Consider the following 8,226-nt stretch of genomic DNA (forward strand, 5'->3'; position numbering starts at 1 on the left):
AATTTAACAAAAAAATACACCCTCTATGAAGACGAATATCGGCAAGTGTCAGTGCTTCAAGTTTGATTTGTAATTAATAACGCTGTTAAATGGCCAATTTAATTACATCGGAAGCTGAATAATGATCAAATAAGGTCTCGTTGGCAATAAAAACGACGGGTAGTGTTAGAACTAGTGAGTATTGTGAGATGTTAGCAGACGAAATGCCTTGAAGACGTGAAAACAAAGATGGCGGCTGAAATACCTTCTTAGATACTATAATATATAGCCAAGCAGTAGTAAGAAGTTTTATTTTAATCCCTTCAAGTGCCTGTGCTAAACTCCTATAGACTCATAAAACTCCAGTCTTTTTGTCGTGTCAAGTGTGTTTATATTTGAAACACATTTAGTGACGTCGACAATTTGTTCAAAGCAAATTATTTTATAGAACAACTTATGCATTTAGAAAGATAACAGGCTATGGGGGTTTTTTTTCCGCCAAGAATTAACATTGGCTTTCTAAATATTAAATTACACCGTAATGGCATGCGACTCAATCAAATATACAATATTTATCCATTTCATTGTATTGTATGCCAGGGTGTTTAATCCTCAACAATACGATACTCTTGTAAATAAGATAGTAAATGGTGCTATCAGTATAGTGATGTGAAGACTGGTAGATCAGAGTTTAAGATGCAGAAAATGATTCTTTTTTTCTGTTTCTTTTGTTAACCTTTTGTATTGAAAACAAAAGACGGATAGCGACCCTAGCCACAAATCATTATCGACTTCTTCTCTTGAAACGCTTTATAGGTTTTATCGACATTTGGTAGGGTTATAGCAAGAGTGATATTTGTTGAGATTTGTCCCAATTGATAATTATTAAAAATACATTATGGGAGATTAGAAAAAGAACTGACAGTTCTCACTATAATAGTTAAAAACTAGATAATGTAAAGGGAATTTATTGAAAATTTCAGTCAAATTGATCCACTCTGAACAGCGATTGAATTTTCGGCCTAGTCTCGGTCATCATTACTAAAGTCAGTACAATAAAAACCATAGTCTCGATTATCCATTTCATGATTAAATTATGAATGGAAATTTAACAGGAAATCCGAACCTAATCCAATAAACATCGCAAGCTAGCAATGTCATCGAGAGTTGATTATGGTCTGGATAAGTTAATTAATGCCTAATTAATAATTTAGATAACATTTCATGCCTAAAGAAAGACCTTCAATAGGCAGATTTAGCGCTCGCATAATGTATGTTTAAGGGACATAATATTGAAAACATTCTTATTCCGAATGAATGAATGGATTTCTATAGAATTTGGAAAGGGAAAAGTTTGTTTAAATGAACGAACCGGACAAACGTAATCAGTAAGACTCCTCGGCTGACTGGTAGAGGGTACTTACAATAATCGTTTTTCAATTCACAACTTAAAATGCCATTTTCAACAAATATAAAAATGAAAACTATCTTCCTGAATTTTTTCTAAATATAGAAAATTCTTGCAAGATAGCTGATTCTGTTCTTGACTTCGGTGTCAATATAAACAATACAGCAAATTTAATGTCGGTATTTTCGACAAAAGGGACAGATTTGGATTGGAAATTGTAAAATACCTTCACTTAATAGTAACATACCAAATGTTACTTTATATAATGTATTCTATTCACAGGCACTACACAGAGATAGAGAGAATTTTTTTCACAAGGCCTATTTTTATGGGCGGCATCGCTAGGCTACATTGTGATCGTGTCCTTGTTAATTTTCTAAATCCAGTTGAGAACATCTAGGACATTCTTGGGTGTAAAATCCGTCAGAGGAGTCCATCATTGCAGAATCTTGACTATGTGGAGCAGTCACCAAACCAGGAATGTAACAGATTAACACGGGCGCAGATCCAACATCTCATATGTCAATGAGAAGGTGCGTTCAACAGGAGATGCAGCTCGCCGTAGACTACACACCAGACATCTGTTTACTATTTTGACGACTCTATAGAAAACTTGAACATAAAATGAACTGAACTGAACAATGGGATTTCCTATTGACCTGTACCAGCCATGTTTCATCCATTTTCCGCCCCTATTTTTTAACTCGCCAGAATCACATTAAATCCTATTCAGTTATTGTCTTTCTTTGTTGGTTCAATATATTCGGTAGAACCAGGCTTGAAATCCGGTCAGAAACAAAGCATTTTATAACGAAATACTTACAAGTATATTGATGTTATCTATCCGGTTATGTAATGTATTTGTTTTATGATGAGCATTACCTACATTGGTTGCTATTTATATTAAGATGATGTACCTTCATTGGTTGCTATTTATAATAAGATGGTGTACCTACATTGGTTGCTTCGTATAATAAGATGTTGTATCCATATTGGTTGCTATGTATAATAAGATGATGTACCTACATTGGTTGTTATGTATATTAAGATGATGTACCTACATTGGTTGCTATTTATAATAAGATGATGTACCTACATTGATTGCTACGTATAATAAGCTGATGTACCTACATTGGTTGCTACGTTAATAAGATGATGTACTTACATTGGTTGTTATGTGTAATAAGATGATGTACCTACATTGGTTGTTATTTATAATAAAATGATGTTCCTATATTGGTTGCTATGTATAATAAGATGATGTACCTATATTGGTTGCTATGTATAATATGATGATGTACCATTGGTTTCTATGTATAATAAGATGTTGTACCTATATTGGCTGTTATGTATAATAAGATGATGTAGCAATATTGGTTGTAGATGATGTATCTATATTGGTTGCTATGTATAATAAGATGATGTACCTACATTTGTTGTTATGTATAATACAATGATGTACCTATATTGGTTGTTGTGTATAATAAAATGATGTACCTATATTGGTTGCTATGTATAATGAGATGATGTACCTATATTGGTTGCTTTGTATAATAAGACTATGTACCATTGGTTTCTATGTATAATAAGATAATGTACATATATTGGCTGTTATGTATAATAAGATGATGTAGCAATATTGGCTGTTTTGTATAATAAGATGATGTAGAGATTTTGGTTGCTGTGTATAATAAGGAGATGTAGCTATATTGAATGAGATGTTCTACATGTACTGGTAATTATGTATAATAAAAGGTACACTGTATAAAAAATAACGAGCCAGATTGAAACACCAGTGTATTTTATTTGGACAAATATTTAATAATTCCACTGACTAAGTGTATTTTAGTATTTATGGTAAATACAGTATGAGTCTGGTTGACGAGACAAGTGGGAGTTTTGGAGTACCTCTTATATTGACTTAAGACACGGGGATGTTGGTCATAGCCTCTACTAGATTAGATAGGTCACATATAGCGAGCAATATTCTAGATTTATAACTTATAGTCTGATTATCATATATCATATATATACATTTCTATATTTTCATAACTGATCAGTAGTTTTGACTGACTGTTGCTAGAAGGATATACAGACAAATAAATATTGACTGCCATATATAGGTATATATATATGGATCCAAGTACTGATAGTTTTCTGATGGTTCAGTTATCATAATATAAACTTTTACTTATATTACTTATCAAAGGTAATATTATATTCCATTTCTCTTAGATTTCATTTTCTACTTGGATGTATGCATTTATTTATTTTTTGATCACGCTTTGTATAAAAAAAAGATTTGGAAAAACAAGTTATGATAAATACTTAAAAGGGTATTTAAGTTATCAGATATCCCACTATCGTAATTATAATTAATAGTGATGAGATTTAGAGTCATAAAATAAAACCAAGTACGAACAATCCAAACCATAAGACAGAATTCGAAGTCCTAAAAAAACGTTATAGGCAAAATAGTGTATTCAAGCAAAATAGTGTAATCAGCAAATGGACTACTCCTCGTGTACAAATTACACGACAAACAGTGGTAACAGGTGTCCGGAAGAGTAAGCTTACCCTGCCTGGCGCCACACCCGCCATAGCTGCATCCAAACTATTAGGCGAAATGTCGGTAAAATAGCGTGATTGGCCAATGAACTATCAGTATGCAAAATGCACGCGATGAACTGTGTTAACGATGTAGTAGATATTATCAGGGAGATAGTAATAGTATACGTGTCAATTAAATATATCTAGAATAATAGCCGAGAGAGACACGTTATATTTACCAATCAAATCAATATGACGGCCATAAAACTTTTTAAAGGTTTTAATAAGTTTAGTGCGCAAGTATCCTTGTAGTTGAAGCTTAGATGACAAATGCCTCGATCTACTTAAAAAATCAGAATAAAAGGAACAAGCTCTCGCGTAACGAATTAGCCGAGACACAAACACTCCATAAGCTGGTGATATTGGAATGTTACTACTAATAAATGGAAAGTTAACAATCGGAAAGTCAAAGTCATCACGTTTATCGTACAATTTAACACTCAGTTTATGGCAATTGTCAAAATCGAGACGCAGATCCAAGTAGGAAGCGTAATTGTCACTGTCAGTGGTGTTTTTAATTTCGAGCTCATCAGGATATATGAATTCTATATAATCACTAAATTTAGGATTATTAAGTGATAAAACGTCATCGATATATCGATAAGTGAAATTAAAAAGTCTGACTGATCGTTTATTAGTTTTTACGAGCGTCTGTATGTAATCGGCTTCGTACGAATAGAGAAACAGATCAGCAAGCAAAGGTGCACAGTTGGTGCCCATGGGAATGCCAACCACTTGCTGATATATTTCCCCTCCAAATTCAACAAAGATGTTGTCAATTAAAAAATCCAACATCTGAATTATCTTGATGGCCGTGAATTTGTTTTTGGAATCACTGTGATTCTTAACGAAATATGTGGAATTGTAATTTACAACTAAATATTGATATCTCGCAGTACCTGATTTAGACGAAAAGACACTGTGAATAATGTCTTTCAACCGGGCTTTTAATTTACTATGGGGAATTTTAGTGTACAAAGTAGAAAAGTCAAACGTTTGAATAGATGAGATTGAAGCAAGGGATCTAGATTGCAAACCATCAAGTAATTCTTTGGAATTTTTCAATATCCACATTTGATTTATACCACTACGAGAGTATATTTTGTCACAGTATTTTTGAATACCCTCTTTAACAGCCGTTAGTATAGATGTCAATACTTTTGAAAGTGGTTTTGTGGAACAACGGGATGAACCTGCTATAAAACGTTGCTTGTAGGGATTTTTATGTAGTTTAGGTATCCAATATATCTGTATAGGTATCTCCACACGGAGTACCAAATGAAGTGAGTACAGATTTGTGATTGGATATAATTTCATCCTTACTAAGAGTTGATCGTTTATATGTAGCACTGTCGATTGGTTTCCCGAAATTAAGTTCTTTGAACAGACAGTCAAAATAATGTCGTTTACATATAAACACTATGTTATTGGACGCCTTGTCAGCCGGAACAATGACATACTTGTCATGCAAGGCATTGAGATTTTCAACAATGTTAACATCATTGAAAATAGACTTAGGCCTAGTGTCAACTGACAAACGTTGCATGTATATTCTTCGTTTAAGTAAACGACTGATAGACTTAGTCCAATCAGAGAGAGTATCCGAGATATAATAAAATAATAATAATAATAATAATAACTAGACCTGCATGGCAGTACTGAATCGGCTTTCAGGCAACAGACCCAAAGAAAGCATACGAAATTCCATTCACTGGGCTATCGAACGATACTTTAGCTCTTTTGATCTGGTAATATCCATCGGTGAAATCGCGTTTTTGGCATAAATCTTCATTTTTATGCATTTTTTCAAAATATCGGATATCTTATCGACTACGTCCGGTTTACGTATCAATTTCGGGATAATTTTAAAACGTGGCGTTGGCATTTAACTTCCTGTACCAGAAGATTCAGAAACATGCATAGAGCAATTTTGAACAAAAAGAAAAATAAAAGAGCATTTTCAGTAATTTAACGATTTTTCAATCTTTTCAAAGTTTGAGGCTCTTTTTGGACCATTTATATCATTTCAAGTCTTTTAAATTTGGATGCACACCCTAGACCACAACTCGCTAACCTCTAGGTCCAATAGTCAATTCCCATACTAGTCGAGAAATTATCTGATTTTCCAGCTCGGTTCTTCCCTTGTGAAAAGTGTAAGGATGATGGATGACCTGACAAATGACAAGATATAGTCAGAAGGGATGAGAAACCTAGGTCCTATATACGCATTTGCTTGCACGTAACACAACCCAAAACAAATGGAATACTAAATAAGTTCCCTATAGCGCTGCTTTCCGGGCAAAAATCCTTCATACCACAATTTTCTAAATTGATTATCTATTTCTGGTAATGTGCACCACTTTGATGCCATTTTCTACCTAAGCAGCTGTGGGAGTGCAAGTCACATATTTTAAGGAAAGGTGGGGGGTGGGTGACCAAATGGTTAACGCGCCCGCATCCCATCATGAGGTCTATCATTGAATCAATTGGTGTGGATGTGTCATAGATTATACATGACAAGGACTAGTGCCTGTCCAATCTCCTGGATTTCCTACCACTGCGAAAGTTTCTGTCACGAAGTCAAAGTGCTGTGGATTCCAGAACCCTGCTGTACGTGACCAGGGCATAAGGCCATCTGGTTTCCTCCCACTGCTAAAGACCCCAACGCACAAGCATATTATTGAAATGAAGTTTAACCATAAGTTATGCCCAAAATGACCTATTTTGTGTCGATGGATGTTAAACCACATTTCTTCATCAGCCAAGTCGGTATAAGAAATAGATTTTCACGATTAGCTATCATACACGTGAAATAACAAGGGTCTGTAATTGCATCAAGTCGCGTAGTCTCCGACACCCACAACCCCCTAATCTTCAACGCAAAGGAGGGGTTTTAGACTGTTGTCAATATTTCACGAAAAGTTCCCTTGCCCATGCCTAACCGGGAGTTTTTGTTGTTGTTGTTTTTAGATGGTTGATTATCCAATATATTTGGATGCAGAACACTATTAATTTCTCCAATGTTGAATCACTGGTGTTCTACATGCAGTAGCCCATTCCCTAAATTTCGTCGAGAACTTCCCTTTACAGCACAGCTAGTATGACATTATGAGATCATCAGAGTACTGAATTTGTATAACGGTTGACCACCAAAATTTCAATTCACTGATATTCATAGCAGACTGGGGACAGAATATCATGACCGTGTTAGTGCAAAAACATAACAACGCTTCTCGACTTGTTGTATTCTTACGCTATAAAAGTCTCAAACCAGGCAGAAAGTAGAAATTCAATACCTCTTCACCAATTCTACACCCAAGTGTCAATACAGATAGGCAATCAAAATGGCAAAAAAGAAACGAGACGGACCCCAAATCAAGCAGAACATAGATATTCAATATCTCTTCATCAATTCTACACGAAAATGTCAATACAGATAGGCCAACAATTTGCCATAAAAGGAGGGAGAAAAATATATCTAAAAATAACCAGCACTACCCAGATATGCAAAATTAATAGTGTTCTACATCTATCTAGCCACATCAGCTACCAAACGATAATTTAGTTGTTTTGATTCAATGACACCCGACGGAGAAATCTTGATTTTCGCCAAAGTACCAATCTTTTACTATTTGTTTCCTCAAAATATCGGTTATTTAACGATATTTAGCAAATAATTGCTAGTCTGCACCATCTTGTTAGGAGTAGTTACCTCCCTTATACCGTTACAAGCATTATCAATCATATAGCGAATTTTCGACTTTTTTCAAAGATTGGGACCCTTTTTGGACCGTTTATGCTATATTGACCCTTTTAGAGTTGCATTCACACCCTAAACCACCGTTAGGACCATAAGTAACCGAAGTTTAAGAAACAAATTTAGAGTAGTTTTCATAATAAAAGCGTCTGAATAGGCTCTAAAAAGGAAAAATCTAGATTTTCAGCGTCCGATAATCTATTGCCCTACGCATCGAATTTGTATCATTTGGATGTCATAAGAACGTCCATTATTCGGACTATCCAATGAGACTTTATTTGTTTAGATTCGGTGAAATCCAAAGGTGAAATCACGTTTTTGGCAAAAAATCTTCATTTTTTTGCATTTTGTTTCAAAATATCGGATATTTTTTCGAATACTTCCGGTTTTTGGATCATTGTCGGGGTAGCTTTAACAAGTTGTATATATACTTAACTTCCTGTGCCAAAAGTGTTAGAAACATCCATTTAGT

At 34.5% G+C, this 8,226-nt stretch overlaps 1 long non-coding RNA gene across 5 annotated transcripts in view; it reads left to right on the top strand.

Moving 5' to 3' along the window:
* Positions 1 to 3,177, top strand: part of LOC126816734 (uncharacterized) — a 116,088-nt gene extending 112,911 nt beyond the window's left edge. For all 5 annotated transcript variants that reach the window (XR_007678537.2, XR_008787412.1, XR_008787415.1 and 2 more), the window contains one exon: positions 1,670 to 3,177. This is a non-coding gene — a long non-coding RNA (uncharacterized LOC126816734). The remainder of the gene's footprint in view (positions 1 to 1,669) is intronic.
* The last annotated feature ends 5,049 nt before the right edge of the window (positions 3,178 to 8,226 follow it).

Source organism: Patella vulgata, chromosome 3 (assembly GCF_932274485.2).
Source record: "Patella vulgata chromosome 3, xgPatVulg1.2, whole genome shotgun sequence".
NCBI classification, from domain to species: domain Eukaryota; kingdom Metazoa; phylum Mollusca; class Gastropoda; family Patellidae; genus Patella; species Patella vulgata.